The sequence below is a fragment of the Paramisgurnus dabryanus genome, chromosome 12 (assembly GCF_030506205.2).
Source record: "Paramisgurnus dabryanus chromosome 12, PD_genome_1.1, whole genome shotgun sequence".
Taxonomy (NCBI): Eukaryota; Metazoa; Chordata; class Actinopteri; order Cypriniformes; family Cobitidae; genus Paramisgurnus; species Paramisgurnus dabryanus.
Window position 1 is genome coordinate 10887021 of NC_133348.1, and position 18575 is coordinate 10905595.

General features: G+C 36.7%; 1 long non-coding RNA gene across 1 annotated transcript in view; it reads left to right on the top strand.

Moving 5' to 3' along the window:
* Nucleotides 1-1182: 1182 nt before the first annotated feature.
* The window catches only part of LOC135738526 (uncharacterized), a 42209-nt gene continuing 24816 nt past the window's right edge, over nucleotides 1183-18575 (top strand). The window contains exons 1-2 of the long non-coding RNA XR_010528712.1: nucleotides 1183-1262; nucleotides 1503-1582. This is a non-coding gene — a long non-coding RNA (uncharacterized lncRNA). The remainder of the gene's footprint in view (nucleotides 1263-1502; nucleotides 1583-18575) is intronic.

The following is an 18575-nucleotide window of genomic DNA, read 5'->3' on the forward strand; positions in this document are numbered from 1 at the left end:
ACCCCAGAAAAAAAGGGCACTTTCTCTCCAGGAATAAAAAGGGCAGGTGCTCAAGCCCCCTTTGATGTCTATGTGTGCACGTGCCTGGTAGTTAAAATAGTATAAATATTATTAGAAAGCAAACAAAGAACGACATAGGCCTACATTACACAGTATATTTACTCACACCTACACAACACTAAAGCAAACTATGACTGGATATTTATGACTGTCTTCACCAGAAAATGCCTTTTTCACCAGAAAAGTTTTTTCTTACAGAACATTACATATGGACTGATTTAGGACTATAATACTGATGAGTACTTGGTTAGTAATATACTCATGTTGGGAAAATGTTACATATACACAAATCAAAATACATAAAAGTTACTTCATGCATTTTGTAATGATTTTGTTCCCTTTACCAAAGCCCTTACTATTATGAAAAACAAGAATGCCACTAAAATTTTCTTATTATATTTTTTCCATAATTAAAGAATATGACAGTCTAGATTTCGTTTTGTTTACTTGTTTTATTTATTTATTTATTTTATACTTGTCGTATGCACCTGTTCCTTATAATGTAATGTTAAGGTGTATTGTACTTTGAACTTTGTTGCCATGTTAATTTTGTTGAAAAAAAAAACACAACATTAAAGCCATGCTAAACTTGGTCATTATTAAAATGTCACGTGAAACAAATTGGGCAGGTTTATTAATTTCTAAACACACGAAAAAACAACATTACAAAAATATAATATATTTTGTGTTTTTTGGAGCGGTGAGGTAAAAGTCAGACAGAGCATTTCACAATTAAGATTTTTTTCTATTGAATTTAAACGTATTTTATAAAAATGTCTTCGACTTCACATAGCACTGCGCAGAATGTTCGACGCATGACATCATATTACCGCGATATTCCTTTAATAGCACACCACACCTACAGAACCGCTCTCGCGAGACTGTGATGTCATATGCCGATTAGTCTGCGCAGCGCTGAAGTCGAACAAAGCTAGCGTAACGTGCGAGCAGAATGCACCATTTAAGTTTGGTTTGCCAAACGCCATTAAACTTGAAGAAGTAGTAGTAATGCGCGAGCACAGAGTGAAGTCGAGTCTGTTCTGGATAAACACGGAGGAATTTGTTATTCAGACGACGGAATCTGTGTTTGTTTATTTGTTTCTCCCTCAGTGAACTCACTGAGGCGGTGAGTGACACGTGTGGCGCGTTATTTTCAAATGCTCGTCGTTTTGGAGCCACGCGTCTTTCTGTCCTCCTCACTGGTTAGTCATAAACAGTTTTAAACGTTTACACTCATATACCTATAGCAATATAGATAAAATATGATACAAATATGTAATGTAAACGTGTATATTTTATATGCTTATAAACTTATGATTCTATTTGTAAAACATCTATTAAAAAGTAAATGCAATAGGCTATATCTTGATTAATTTTACGACATAAGTAGGTCACTCATGTCAAAACTTAACTAACCAGACATTTTTTTGCTATTTATACAGCTCAGGTGTCACCATCGCTACGTTATGAAACAGCCAATCAAGAACAGCCACGTCACATACCTGCAAAAGGTAACAGGGAGGTAGGGGGTCGTGTCACATACATTCATAACTAATAGTTCGTTTGACTATATAAACTTATGATGCATAAATTGATAATGACCAAGCAAAGTATTGATGTTAATCTAAACTATTTTATGAGTTGGTGGTGATTTTGTATGAATTTGTATTATGTGAATCGTACAAAAAGAACAAGAATAAGCCTCACCCCAAAATCCAATGTCATTGGGGCGAAAGCAGATTGTACTAAAACATACAAATGAAATTGTATATGAATACATATTAATCTTGCAAAGTATATGCCATTAGATATTGTGTTTGGATCAGTTTATAATCATACACCTGTCTCAGGCCACTCCGAGGCCTACATAACCCAAAACGTTATTTATGAACACTCCAGCACAGCCTTGTGCGTCTTTTTGTCTATATAAATCACAGTGATGTGAGTCTCAGGTGTTAATAACTCTAATGTAGAAGAGAAACTGATGAATTATATGCATTTATGGGAAACTGAGTGTGGCAACGTTTGGTTCACATGAACAACACATTTCGATGAACATATAAAATGGCTTTAAAACAAAGAACTTCTCGTTTTGCAAAACAGACCACTAGATCTTGCCCAGACTACAATGACACATCTCGAGTACACACTAATTGCGGTTTGCATTTCAGTGTTGCAATTCATACGATATGATCTAAACATTTCAACGGCCGGCCAAAGATGTTGCAACTTATTGGAGGTGTCTTAAAACAGAACTGAAACCCCTCATTTTAGAGTAGCCAGCTGCCTATGTGTACATACACTTTGGTTTCTTACTGTGTGAACGTGGTTGTCACTTCTCTAAATTACAAAAGCATCAGGTAACGATGAAGAGAGACCATGTTTTTCTGTTATGTGGAGTGGTAAAGTATACATGCATATATTAACAATGCATGGATTGATTTCCTGTATGTCACACATTGGTAAGCCCTTTCTGAAAATATGCATGTTTTATGTTGTTTTGTTTTCGAATATCTTCGATTAGAAAAACCGCAGTGATTGTTCCAACTTTTCTCCAAGTAACTGTATTAATACCATTGTGGCAAATGAACTTCCCTATTCTGGAAATGACACATTGTTTCATCTTCCTGTTTCTCTTTATCTGAGTCTTTGCACATCGAGTGATTATCACACACGCTGTCATTAACGCGGTGTTTTTGTGGATAAAGAGAGAGGAAGTGTTTAAGTCGGTGTTGAGAAATTGTTAGCACTTTATTAACAAATTCAGTCCTGACCCGCAAACGTTATAAAAATGTTTAATTATGCAAATTAAAATTTCTGCTCGGATCTGATTTTTTTAACTTATTAAAACTGACCCACGTGTAAAAGATGTTCATCATAAAATTTATTACATTATTGCATATTATAATAAAATATATCATATTTTGGCCTTCCAGGGCATATTAACTTTCATTGTCAGGCTACTGTTCAGAACAAAAATGTGAAAAAATGTTTAGGATGTACTGTACAATAATATTTGAAACAAAAATACATTCGAAGCTTTTGTGACTTTCCATGACTTTTCCTGATCTTTAATAACTTAAAATATTTTAAAATGTAATTTTTTGGAAATCGTTTTATAGAGAAGAACAAGTTAATATAATATTTTAGAGCTGGACACAGAGCTTCAGTAGATTATGAACAAAAATAATATTGTAAGTTGTACACCATTGCACTAAAAACAAAGATTTTGACTTAATCCAAAGAACAACTAAAGAGTAATTAGTAAGTGAATATGAAATGCTTTTTATCTTTTGATAAATATATACATATAAAATCAAAAGATAAAAAGCTTTCATTTTATATATATATATATATATATATATATATATATATATATATATATATATATATGAAACATAGGACGCGCGTACGCACAGAAATATTCGGATTTATAAAACCATGCTCACGCACATCCTACGCATTTTTCCCTTAATAAATCACAATCAATTCTAAATGTAGCGCAGCTTTTGCGGCTTCATGACACGCCCGTAGTTGCCCATAAATAGTCCGTGAAACGCCCACATTTAATATGCATTGAATGCGAAATCATGGCAAACACAGAGAGGAAATCAAAAAAACGTAACTTCACTCAATGTGAAGTAGAAGTCAGTGTTTCCCACAGGATTTTGAGGAGACTGTGGTGGTGATGACGTCACCCGCTTATTAGCATATATGTGACGTCATCATGTTGTGTTTGAGTTTGATCTAGTGTTGGCACCTGAAATATGTTTCACTTTTACTCTTTGATCTGTATCTTTATTTGATCTGTATTATATATTAAATTATATTTTAAAGCATATTAAGCTGTTTTAAATGGTGAAATAAAAATGTAAATGGGAATCATGAAAATTCTATTTGTGGGGGCCAGTGTTGATTCTGTGGTGGGCCACCACAAATAAATCAATGTATGGGAAACACTGGAAGTTATCGTTGGCGAGGTGGAAAAGAGGAGAAAAATGTTGTTTGGAGGGCACAGTGTGGGCATTACGCATTGTGATGGGGCATTTTATTTCCATCCATTTAATTGCATCTGACAAGCTACAGATGTCGGTAATAAAACAACGTGGAAATGGGACATTGATCAGCGCAAATGTAATTTCTTGTTGCTTTCTGAATGGTTGAGACATACGCCATACATTGTTTTATCAAAAATAAAACACACTAAAGGCATATGCATGAATACCATAATTCCGTAGATTATGAAGATATGGTTTACTATGAAAACAACTTTCCCCAGTGGACAATTAATACATCTATCTATTTATCTATCTATATATCTCCTTAATTATCTATCTATCTGTCTATGTAATTGCATCTATATCTGCTCCGCCAGACGGACACATTGACGAGAATATCAGTTTTCGTTCTGTTAACTATATTCTTTATGAGGATGAATTGCACAACATGCCAATATTATTGCAGAACATATTTCACTTTTCTTTTATCAAATATGTGTTCATTTGAATTTCTGTTGTAATTTTCGATGTATTTATTTTTTTTCACTGCTGATCGATCAAACGGTTTTTCGTGTAGACTGTTAATTGTGAGACTTGCTTTATGAAGTCTTCATGTTATTTATGAGAGGCAGTGTTGTCATTTTCACTTTCACGTGTTTCTTCCATCTGCCGACGGTGTCGCCATTTCTCATTTCACCCGGTTTTGTGCGTACGCCTGGGTCAGAGCTTGCGTGACGGACAGCACATTTTCCCGTCAAGTTTGCTTTTTATAAATAACAAGTATTGCGTAGAGAGTGGCGTACGCCTTCTTTTGTGCGTACGCAACGTTTATAAATGAGGCCCCAGGACAAGACAAAATTTATGTGTAGGATTTACCTTTGGCTTTTTTGAGTAAACAAATACTTAGGAAATGATATGGATTTGTTTCTAAATATTGTCAATGTTGAAATAGATCAAAAACTTGTGTAAAATTCAGTCAAAAATGTTAATGTAAAACATGTGTATCACTCTAAAAACAAATGGTGCTAAATAGTACTAAAAGTGGTTCTTGACTCGTAATCATAGAGGAACCATTTTAAGTGCCATTTAGCACCGATGAAGTACCATGTGTAGCACCTGTGTAGAACCATATTGTGCTATGTAGAACCATATGTGGTGGTATAGTGGTGCTATATGACCCCCGTATGGTTCTTCATAGGTGCTTACTGTAGGTGCCATATAGCACTAAAAATGGTTCCTCTATGATTACGAGCCAAGAACCACTTTTAATGCAATTTAGCACCGTTTGTTTTTAGATATGATTTTATAATATAAAAAACAAGATCTTGTATTAGTACTTTTTTCCAATCATATCTTGAATTTGTTGGGGCCATTTTCACACAATCCCACATTCATTTCTAACCTGGTACAACAGTAACAAAAGAAATCAAATAAGAAACAAGTTATTGACTGCATTTAAAGCCAGAAGTTTTGTATCTTATCACATCAGTGATGTTAACAAATAAGTCAGCTGGCAATTTTGTGCTATTTTCTCTTGAAATATAATATGAGTTTTCTAGTCCGAGACCAAGAGTCCAAATGTCAACACACCAAAGTGACCATTTTGTCATTAGGCTACCAGTTGAATGCTGGGTCTGGTAAAGTATTTCCGTCATGGTTAAGATTGTATGCTTAACGGTAAACAGTTAAAACATTCATAATATTCCTAACTGAACAGATGACAGGAAAATACATTCACCGAATGAGCAAAGAGTCGGCTGACAAACACAGTTTTGTGCAACAGGCACTTTTTCAAAGGAAGCCACGTCTAGTAATAATTTTAGCAGATGGTTTGCCAAATATTTCATATGCGGCCCTGCCAAGAGGGAAAAACAATCTCACATCCCACAGGTAAAATTATCGTTTATGAGGGTTTTTACATCAGACTTGAAATGTAAAGGTGTATTTGTGCTACACGCGCCAGTAAAATGAGATCAGTGCAATAATAATGCAAAGAAAACAAATATTTGAAAGTGCCGATACTTAAGATTAAGAACAACTTCCTGCTCCAAGGAGCTTTGTAAATGAGGAAAAAAACAGATAAAATCCCACAGGAATGAGATCTATAACTTGGGTTATCTTAGATTAAACATTGTCCTGTCCCAAACTAAAATAGAATTCCAACAATTAATTTATAAATTACATAAAAAAAAACATCACATAGAAACTGAACTATTGTTGACGTGAGGCTGTACTCATAAAAGTTATGAGCGGGTCTGAATGTTAATGAAATTCTGGTTTTGGGAAAGTTTAAGGTCTGAGGTTCCAGGCTTTATTGGATGTTAAATACACAACTCGCTTAACGCTACAGAAAACGTTCACAAATAGTTTAAACTTGGGAAAAATGAGAGAAAAGTCTTTGGTAAGGCAACAGAGGATTTTGTGGATGTGAATTAATGCGTGTGTACCACTACACCCTGTGAGAGGATTTGAGAGCCCTTTATCACCTTCCCGAACTGTTGAGGAAAAATAATGCTCTCTCTGTTATTCTCATCACGGCTGTGGCGAGCGAGTCTAAGGGGATATCCTGTTGGAGAGCCCAACGCATTTATCGTCCACGCGGCGGTTTGGGGTGACTCGAGATTTACAAAATGTTCCACTGGCTTCCACTTACCTCTTTACAATATTACAAATATAGAGTAATGGGCCTTACATCCTCTGTTATTTCACAAAACATGAGGCTCTTAAAATGGTGCCAGCTTTAAAATGGTAACCGAAAGGCCCTGAGTGACATCTGCAGGGTGTCCTCGCCTGTAATGGGAATTGGTGATTTGGATTCCAGCACGGTAATCGAGTTTAATATTGCAATTATCTTAAAATGCCTAGTTTAGAGCAATCTTGATGATGCTAAACGTACATTTTTAATGGGATGTCATGTGCAAGAGTTTGTTTAAAAACGTTCACAGAAGAATCTGCATATTTTTTGATTCATGCAAATATTTTAGCAGAAAATATTTATGTTTATTTATACACTGGGTTATTTTTAACCCTGCATTGGGTCAAAAAGGGACAAGCCCAGCCCGTTGGGTTGTAATTTTACCAATGTTGGGTTGTTTCAACACTTTTAATCCATTGTTGGTCCAAATATAAACATTTTCTGGGTTAATTCAACCCAACAACAGGGCTCGTCCTTTTTTCAGTGTACACTTATTTTTAAACCAAAACCTAGTCGTTGGTTTAAATTTAAAAAAAATGTTTATATTTGGCCCAATATTGGGTTTAAAAAAAGCATTTTTGCTTGAAACAACCCATCATATGTTGAAGTACAACCCAATTTGTTGGGATTATCCCTTTTTGACGCAACGCTGGGTTGAAATAATTATATTGGCATATATAAATAAAAAATATTCATCCATTTACATTTATGCATTTGGCTGATGCATTTATCCAAAGCAACTCACAGTGCATTACAAGGTATAATTTCTTTTATCAGTCTGTGTTCCCTGAGTTTAAACCCATGACCTTTTGTGCTGCTCATGCAGTGCTCTGCAAGTAAACTATGCAGGAGCATCCTATATTTTTGTAGAAAATAATGTCTTATTACAACATTATCAATGGCAACAATGATCATTTGGATCCTCAGTATTTGTACTGGTTACCTGCTGATTTAGGTTGTTGGTTTTCCCTAGTTTCTGCTGTTTTGCTCTAAACATACAGAGATACTGCTCTTTAGGCCCTATCAGATGTTTTATATTGGATATCATACAGAATCTTAAAGGCCAATTCACATGCCTCTGACGCATCTTTTAGGAGTCTTTTGGGTCAGTGTGAAACACTTGTTGGAAGTTGTTTGATCAAAGTAAATGAGACTTTAGAATTTTTAAATTTGTTGGAGTTGGACCAGTGGAAATTTGGCCTTAAAAGTTTCTTTACAGCGATGTGAACCATTTTTGGTTCCTTAAAAAACTATTAAGTCAAAGGTTCCTCAGATGTTTGAAGTGCACCTATTTCATTGCAAAAAACAATGTTATTTACAATGCAAGTTGGCCTGAATACCTCTGACGTCAGCCGGAAATGTGACGCTCATTACCATGTTTGAAAGATTCACTCACAATGCAATGCTAACAGGAGTTAATTTACAGGCTGTAAGTCCAAAGTGGGAAGAATTATGGTAATGTCTACATCACCAATCCCAGGAAGTAAACTGTTGCTTACAATCCGTGTGTTTGTTGTAGTCCAAGAAAAGAGATTAACGTTGGAGACGATAACTTGCGTCATCTTTTACTTTGGGGCTTGTACCTTTTGCATATGGTTAACGTACTAATACACACTTACACATTAAAGGAAATTTTAAATTGTGAATCGGACAATAGGTGCTCTTTAAGGTTCCTTATGGAACCATTCAGCCAAAAATGGTTCTTCTATTGCATTTTTTGTGATCCCATTTTTCAAACATTTAGTTAGTGTGTAATGTTGCTGTTGGTGCACAAATAATACCTGCAAAATTATAAAGCTCAAAGTTCAATGGCAAACAATATAGTTTCTTTAACATAATAAGCTTTTCAAGGAATATACCGTCTACTCACCAGGTATATGACAACAATATTCACCTAACAGGAATACACCAAAAAGGGGAAGAGGAAAAGTTGCATTAGTAGTTTTTGTCACCATGCCATCAAGACGCTTTATGTTCGTCCCAGAGTAAAATCCACTTTGTTTGGCCTTTGCTGTGGACCGCTTCCTCAATCTGGCGTGACCTTTCCGGACAACATGCGCTAAGCTGTTGTCGTCGAATCACAACACACTGAACCAGCTACACAATCAGAACTCGTTACGTATTTATAAAGGAGGGACTTCATAGAACAAGGAAGACATCTGCTCGTTTTTATGACAGCGTATAGAGATAAGTAAACTGTGTGAAAATTACACACAAATCATGAACACATGTTGTATTGAGCACTGTAAACACAGGAAAACATGGCACCTTTAAGAGTGCATTCCATCTTTGCAAAATCTTTCATCAGCCGACATGAAGATATAATGACCTGAGCAGCAGTGATTCAGCGTCACACCTATTGAGCATCACTCCGCACTCGATCCAAAGCAAAGACCTCTGACCAATATTTTACACCCTTCATGAGAAACTATTAAGTGTTAGTCAAAACTCTCCACTGACCATAATGTCTTATGTGGCTTTCCACACTTTGAAACCAATGCAAAACTAATTCAAGGCTTGATTTGCTTTTGCAACCAGAATAAACATTGCTCTGGAAACCATTAGCCGCCAGCACGTAAGCTGTTGTTGAGTTCGTGAATGCAAACAAAGTCAACCCGATCTCTCGCGTGTAGCGACGAGGCGGTCCCTCGGACCAAATCGACTGCATTACCATGGAAAACCAGAGGAAGCGGTCATAAGGGCCACCCAGCTTTTCCAAAGGTCCAGGAGCCAGCGAAAATATATCTTGGACGTATCTCTGGCCTACTCTTGCATTTCCTACAATTAATTTTGTGCTGGTCTCTATTCCCCATTCATAAATCATACCTGTGGTTTTGAATGGCCTTTTTGTCTCAGCAGTTGTGCTGTTACCAGGCCGTTCTGAATCTTTGAATGAGTACTTTACTCATTGACATGCTCTGAAATAAAAGAGATCAATTGGAGACCCTTGCGTTCCCCCTCGTGTTGAAAGAAGGATGATCCATAGCGATGGCTTTTCGGCTTCAAGTCGTCACGGCTGTTTTTTGAGCACAACATGGACTTCTAGGCTCTGGGAAATGGAAAATCCTCACTCGGTGGTGGAGATTATGTGAGTTATAATTTTTTGTTGTCAGACAAAGCCGTTGTTGGATGGCAACGCTGGGGCCTAGACGGCTTTTATAAGGAATAAGAACTGTACCACAGGGCCTGGTATAATTTTGGCACCAATATATGTAGGGTTGCAAACACTCCACGTTTTTTGGTGTTTTGTTTGGCAGTTCAACTGGATTATGTGTGTAACATGATAGGAAGGCTGTCCACACTACATGATCTCAAAATTAACCCTTTATACTGTCATCGGTTATCATATTTGTTTTATTATTTCAGCAAAATGTAATATTGTGCTCCTGTATTGCTCAGTGGTAGAGGATTGCGTTAACAGTGCAAATGGTCATGGGTTTGAACTAGAGGTCTTCTCGGGTCCAAAGAAATGAACCCAACCCGAAATGACCCGAATCACTTCCTACCCGAACCTGAAGTGCATAAATACAAAATTTTTTTAAAGAAAGACCCGACCCGAGACAAACCCGAGAAAATTAGACCCGAGTCCGACCCGAACTAGTGAAATTTTTTTTTTACCCGACTGGAACCGAATGTAAACGGCACTGACGTGTGTGCATTCTGCAGACCCATGCGCAGCAGTCAGACAGAAAGAAACTCCGGTGGCCTTGCAACCAATTTGGCGAGCTGCTCCATTCATTTTACTTTGTTATCTGACGACGACACCAACGTAACCGCTTAATGTACATTTAAAATTGACTGATATGTTTGTCTCAACGAAAATGAACCTTTCGACAACCACACAATGTCGCAAGCAGATGAGAGGTTTGAAAAGGACATTGACGCACACAGGCGAGAGAGTTCGGGTCTTCTCGGGTCTGTTCAGCAAAAACACATTCATTTTTAAATTACCCGAGACCCGATGCCGCTATTATTGTACCCGACCCGTGTCCGAGGCACATGTGAAACTTTTAGACCCGAATCCGATCGGGTCTCGGGTTTGACCTCGGGTTTTCGGATCTAAGTGGACCCGTGAAGACCTCTAGTTTGAACTGGGGATAACAATACGTTGATATGGATTGATCCATCGATTCAGTTTCTTAAGATATAACGCATCTATGCCACACATAAAATATTGCTATAAGCAGGGTTCACACGGCTCCTTGAAATCCTTGAAAGTTTGTGAATCTGGGGGGAAAAATTCAAGGCCCTGGAAGTTTTTGAAAATATACATACATAGATACAGGTCATTGAAAGTGCTTGAATCTATTTTATGTAAGAAGTTTTCTGGAAAAAAATCCATATTATTCCCTGTGTAGTGTAGGATAATATCATAAAAATTCTAGACTTTTTAAGCACACATGCTAAACTGTTCTCTTTCAATGCTTATATCTTCTGTATGTGAATGTTGATTCATACCAAAATGCTTTGTTGCGTAGTTGTGTTTGACACATGAAAACGTCTCGGGTTACGTATGTAACTGTGGTTCCCTGAGAAGGGAACGAGACGCTGCGTCTCCCCGCCATACTTCCTGTGTTCCTGTAACGCCGTCTTTGGCACTATTTCAGATAGCGATATACTTCCTGCCTCCCGCGTCACCCTGTCTTTGTCTTTAAGTCTCTCCATTGGTTGAATTTGATATACACATTCAGACGCACTTACCCCTGGAGGCGTCCCCAAAGTGTCACCGCAGTGACGCAGCGCGAGTTCCCTCAAAAGAAAACTGTATTAATGTATCTTAAAAGGTAACACGATGTAACCTTGCTCTCACTTGAAATGTGTCCCCGCATTTAGTCCTTGAATTTGAGGGTATTGGACCTGGAAAGTCCTTGAAAGGTCCTTGAATTTGAAGTTAACTAAGTGGGAACCCTGGATAAGGTATTTTGACACTCTGCGTTCTCATTCCTTGACGTAACGTCATTTGCATTTACGCCAAAGCGTGCATTTTTGTTTACTTTTGTGTGCTAGTGTCAGCAAGTGAATGAAATACAGCAACAAAGCGTTTGTAGCAGAAAAAAAAAAACACACAGCGAAAGAGGCAGAAGACGTCGTGAATACTATCGGATGTAAATCGTGGGTTTGGAAATATTTAGTATTTGGAAAATAAATTGGACAGTTTGGCAGAAAACCATTGCCAGCACCGGCTGAAACACTAAAGACTTTGACTGTTGCCATCATAAGCTTGATTTTATGTGACATTTTTTCCGTCATTATTTATTTTATTTAAAAAAGTTTATTTTTTTCTTAGTTTGTTGTTGTAAATGTCCCAATTTGGACAGAGATTGCGCCTTTTTAGTTAGTTTAGTTAAATGTTCTTGTCATATATTTTGGTTGCATTCGTGAGTTATTAATAATGTAACCGCTTAACTTGGTACGTAATATTAAAGTATTGATAATTGATTCGTAATTGCATTGAAGAAAAGTTAGCTGTACTGCAAATATCACATCGTCGTTATAGATAACAGATACGGTATCATATCGCGATGTACGGTCCGACCCCCCCCCCCCCCAGTTCGAACCAAGGGACCACACATAGCATTGTAACGCTGTAAGTAGCTTTGTGTAAAAACGTCTCCTCAATGTGTAAATGTAATGTCTTGCTGCACTTCTGAAACAACTTTTGGTGTTGGCCGATATCACCAACCTCTAAAAAGTTTCAATCCAACCACCTGCCATGTAAAAAGCATCACATTGCAGGGTTGTGAATGCTTTAATTTAAAGGAGAAGAACTTTAATGTTCTGTAAATGGCTTAACAATATTTCCACGGTTAAATAAGTGTAAGCACCATGCAGTGTGGGCAGAAAAGACTGAAATAGAAACTCATATGAAAGGCAACATCAAATAGTGGTTTGGGCCACAAAATGACTGATCTATCGTGCCACCCCAGACTTAAACGCACCCACAGATTTTCCTGTATTCGTGTGCCAAAACTAACATGAAGATATAGATGGACTTTTTCCAAACTGCTCCTTTAGGCACTGTCAGGTAAATCTCTTACCCAGTACACTCGAAACGGTGGTTGTAAATATTGTTTAATGTTACAAACTAGCGTCATACGTTAGCTTATGAAAGATTGCAGTAGGCAGATCTCCTTTGAAGTTTTTTAATCGCCAATTGAATTGCATGGGAATTTCGGGCCTTGTCATCGTGATCTCGAAACCCGTCTGGCTTGTAATGTCTATGTCCGTTCCATTTTAGGCAGTAGAAGCATTAGATGACAGATGCTTCGGCTGCTGACAGTGGGCATGCCAACAAAGTCCTTCAGCTTCCATAAACAAAAGCTTTGGATTTGTCCGAGCGTTTTTAACTGGCACAAGCGAATCATCAAAGTGGACTACAAGAATCTCAGTAATACTTAAACATACATGATGTACCTTCAATAAACCATAATCCTGGACGATGCCGTGATGACTTAAGAGAAAATCACTTATGGAAACGAGAGAGAGAGAGAGAAAGAGGGAGGGTATTCGCTGCTCCCTAGATGTGCAGCAGATGGTCTGTGGAATTTCTAAACAAAAAGATCCTCATCTATTATATCGAAAGCATTTTACGTTTTATTTGGACCTCTGGTGTCTCTCATCACTCTTAGAAGATGACAGTAATTATAGCCATCAAGGTGTTCCCTTGGAAACATCGTCCAAGAACTTTGCAGCGCTGCTTAATCTCAGAACGCCGGGCTGACATCATCGTGTAGTTTATTTTAAAGTGCCTGAAGTATGTAATGGCTGTAATAGCAGACAGAACGGATTTATACAGACAACTATCAGGAGGGATGATCCATAAATCAGTTTAACTCTTAACTACACCAGACAAACATTTAGTTGAGTAAATCAGGTTGTTTAATCTGTGATGCAGATTAGTTTTGGGTGAACTATGACATTATCAGTGGCAGGACAGGATCAGTGACTTAAAGTGATAGTATACTCAAAAATTTACATTTACAGCACCCTCATGTCCTGTATGAGTTTCTTTCGTTTGATGAACACAAAAGAAGATATTTTGATCAATTATTTTAAGCATACAGTTGATGGAACCCATTGACTTCATAGATTACATTTTTCCTACTGGGTACCGTCAACTTTGTGCTTACCATCATTTATCAAAATATCTTCTTTTGTGTTTAACAGAATAAAGAAACACATACAGATTTTAAACATGGTGAGTAAATAATGACACAAAAAATGTATTGTTGTAAGCTTACATTTACATATTATATAAAAATACTCCAAAAAATCTAGTAAACAAAAAGCCATGTTACTTGATTCAGAAATATTTTAATCCTTCAAATAATAAATATAAATGTAATATATTGTAACTTAATACTAAATCAATATGAATTTAAAATAATTATAAATATAATATAATAGATATTAAATTTATTTAAAAATTATTAATATCATATTTGTAATATTTAGGTTGATATGTTGAAAAAAAATGTGTCAGGTGGTTTCAAATGTTACAGTCTTACTGTTCTCAATAAGTAAGGATTAATTGACAATGGCTGTTGAATTATTTGAAAAAACAAAATTGATGCACACCCACGTGGTAATGCCCAGATGATATGAAGTGGACCGGAGTCAATTATTCCACTTTTACCATGGTTAGTACACTAAGGGGCGGTTTCCCGGACAGGGATTAAACTAATCCAAGATTAAAACATTTGTAAGAGCTGAAAACATCTTGCACTGACATATCTTATCAGTACCCTTCGTTTTGCCTTAAAATGCACACAAGTAATGTTTTTAGTAAGGCATGTTTGTTAAAAATAGTTATATTTCATAATTAAACTCAGGCCTAGTCCTGGCTTTAGCTTATCCCTGTCCGGGAAACCACCCCTATAAGACATTGAAACCGTTTACATAGGCACCCTCATAATTCAATTATAATTGGATTTTGGCAATATTGCAATTGTACTTTACCTCATGTAAATACGTAAAATAAAGCGATTAAGCTCACAATCGCAGTAAGTATAATCTATTAAAACAGGTGGCGTACGCCGTTTTTATCACAGTATGCCGCCATGTAAACACTTACCCTTTACCTGGGACAGCCCTTTTTGAGTGATGTACCCCTTCAAATGAATTTAACTCATATACGCATTTTTGTGTCTGGAGGTGAAAATATTAAATAAGAAAAATTGTTTTTGTCAATTATTACTGCTAAATAAAGTATATTGTTTGTTGTGATTGATTAACATTTACTTGAAAAATATTAAAGTAAACTTTGGTGTCCTAATCACGGGACAATGCCAGTTAGCGAGTTTATCGCATCTACCACACTAACTGGTGTGTTTGTGTTTTTGTCACTCACCTTAAGCGCAAATTCATTTTAAACTTGACATTAGGAATTTTTCCCTAATCTCGATTTGCCCACTAGCTCAAATAACTCGACAGCAACGTATAAAACTGTTACAGGCGTCTTTTTAGCACGTCACCACATACCGAAATACGTCCATAAAAACATCGGACAGTATAGACTGTTTCATCGGACGCACGTGCCCTGGCGCGATACACGTCTGGATCCGAACTTTACTTCCAGTTTCGTTTTTTAATGGTCTGACTAGTTGCTAAACTGATCTCTTGAACAAATGCCTCGTCGAAAATAACAAATGTTTTGGTTTCTTTGGTAATCCATGTGTTGTTTTTTCATTGTTATATAACTGCGTTTAAAGAATTATTTATTCTTAGCGGAGTTTACCGGAAGTTACATTCGGACCACGACAGCCGCTTATTTATGTTGGTACTGCTGAAACCGTCTATATGTGCGTTCATCATTTGTGCTTACGTTGCATCATTAGTGTACATGTAAATTGGGTCTCATTCACTAATAATTGCGTACGTTTTTCGTATTTATACGCACACTTGAACTTCTCACAAAAACTTTCTGCCTAAATCACAACACGTGCGTACGCACTTGAGTTTGTTTTTATACTCGTTTTACATTAGATGCGCATCTGTATCTAAAATTAAAATGCATACTATAATGTATACTGTATAATAATAATATTTTTCATGTATAATTTAGTGCTGGGAAAAGATTAATTGCGATCGCATACAAAATAAAAGTGTATTTTTGCCTAATATATGTGTCTGTACTGTGTGTAATTATTTAACCACACACACACATACATATATTCATTTCAGATTTTTTTTATTTGTATATAAATTTTTCAAATTGATATATAATATAGAATATATAAAAATATAAATAAATATATATACACATGTAAATGTTTCTTAAATACAAACATGAATGTGTGTGTATTTATATATACGTAATAATTACACACAGCGCACACTCATTTATTATGCAAAAAATCACTTTTATTTTGTATGCGATTAATTGCGATAAATTTTTGCCCATCACTAAAATAATATATAATACAGAAAATAACATAATATAAAATATAATCATGTAAATGTTATATATCAACATTATTATATACATTATTAATATAGCCTAGTATTTGATTATAGCGTACGTGATTATTGCATACAAGTGGTTTCAGGTTTTCTTTAATTTTTGCTTACATTTAGAAAAAAATTTTGATATGAAAGTTTTTGTTGAATCACGATTTGTTTGTGAAAACATCTGTACGCACATCTCACGTACGCATGCTTAATGAATGAGATCCATTGTTTTTTATTTTAAGACACTTCAAGTGCTGTTGTGAGTAGGCCAAATTCTCACGCATCTCATCTAAGGCCTCTGTTGCTAATTTCAAAGCATTATTTAACACAGAGAGATGTTGTTTTATACATTTTAATTTGTTTTAGTTCAACTTCGCATGGTGTTATGAAACTGCAATGCGGTTGACAGACCTGGAACTACTTCATACTGTGGGTGTGCATTTACTGAAAAATAATGCACACCCTTAGAAAGTTTGTCAGCCAATCAGAATGAAGCATTCAACAGCCAAGTGCGATATTTTAATGTTGGTACCATGACAACACAAAGATGTGATCTCTGTTTGTAATTTTGGCACTTCTGATCGAAGTATATAAAACCATTCATCCGTGACATGTTTAAAAAATGTTTATTTAAACCGTTGCGCTGTATATGTGTAAATCATTCCAGGCTAATGCAGCAGTATTCAGATCTTGTAAATCGTGCACTAATACATGTTAGCCGGCACATATTTGCTTAAAAGGTCCTGAAGGGAAACGTAGTCACTCTTTTCCTCTTGATTGTAAAACACTATCATTGGAAAATATATCGAATGTAAATAGCTTTGAGACATCGTGACAGCACCCTTCTGCTGTGTAAAATCTGTCTGATTTATTTCATGTGGTTATGAGTGAGGTGATTTTCTATTAGGCATTACTGTCCGTGATGTCATCATTTCACGCTTATAAATGTGCTCCGGATGTTTTAACAATTACTTCTCCAAAATGTTAATTCAAAAGAGCTGCTTAATCACACGAATAAAACTTCAATATACTCCAAACAAAAATAAAGAGGAGGGGAAGGGAAACCAGGAAAAGCCCCCGGAGAGAAAAATGTGTATAACATCAACAAGCCAGAGACGGCGATGTGAAGCTAACACGGTGACCTCCGACCTCTACGCTGAGCCTTTACTCATACATCACCGGCCGAAAACTCCCTTAAAAGCCCGTTTACAGCGCTCGGAGTGAAATATGTGCCGCTGGATAGACAGAACGTGTCAATGAGGTGGGATTTCTCAGGGTCCACGTCTGTCTGTTATCGCAAAATGTGAGTGAAAAAGGGAGAACGCAGAGGAAGATTGGAGCCGTTGAGGATGATTTACTTGACCTCGGCTGTGCTGGAACTCGAGGCGAGAGCCTCATTAATTCCGGGGTCATTCTGTTTGGACATAAATTGGTTAAAAATCGGAATGTGTGGAAGACTTCCAGACATATACAAAGAATTATGAAATCTCTGTGTTCTTTGTTTCCTCTCCTCCCTACACTAAATGAAAGCGTTCCCAAATAACCTGACGTAAATCAAGTGGGCTTTTTCGTCGGAGGTCCCAAATCCCTTTCACAGGGAAGGGAAGGCCTGGAACACTGGGTGCTTATTAGTCGGTAAATATAGTGTTGTTTTAAGCGATTACGGACTGTAGGTGATTTCTTACTCCCATTCGCTCTCGAGGCGGGGCCCGACATTCGTCTCTGCCCCCTCCAAAAAAGGGACAGCATCGGAGAACGGTTGAGCTTAGTAGGAGCCCAATAAATAATGTTAATGCACACATTTTAAACGTTTTATATTTTCCTTGGCCTCTTATCAAGACGACTTGGCTAAGAATGTAAACTACCTTTACTGGCCTGTCCCGTGCTCAATATTTAATGTTATCTTCATTTAAAACCTTTCTGTTTATGTAATAGTGCTTTTGCACAAGTCTTGACCCTTTTTAGTGAATGCTTTTCGGAGAGACGTTTTAGAAAGATGGATGATACAACAGCAGAATATATATGCCATGATGAGCGATAATGACATAAAAATGAGATAAAGATATGAAATGTATTAGCTCAGTGAGGATGAAACTAAACATGCTACTGTAACGGCACTATAAAATACTGTAGTCCGTTCTTTGAATAGAAGAGAATTAATACATTATTTTTTTCATCTTTTCATTTTATCTTTAAATTCATAAGCACAGATATACTCTAGTTCAGATTTTTCAACTCGCACGGCATGCTAAATTTGCACTGAACGCACCATCCATGCTGCGCTTACCGCGCCGCAGGATGCCTACTCGCGTCTTTACATTGACTTAACATGTAAATCACTGGCGCTTGCCGCATTTTCCGCGTCTGGTGTG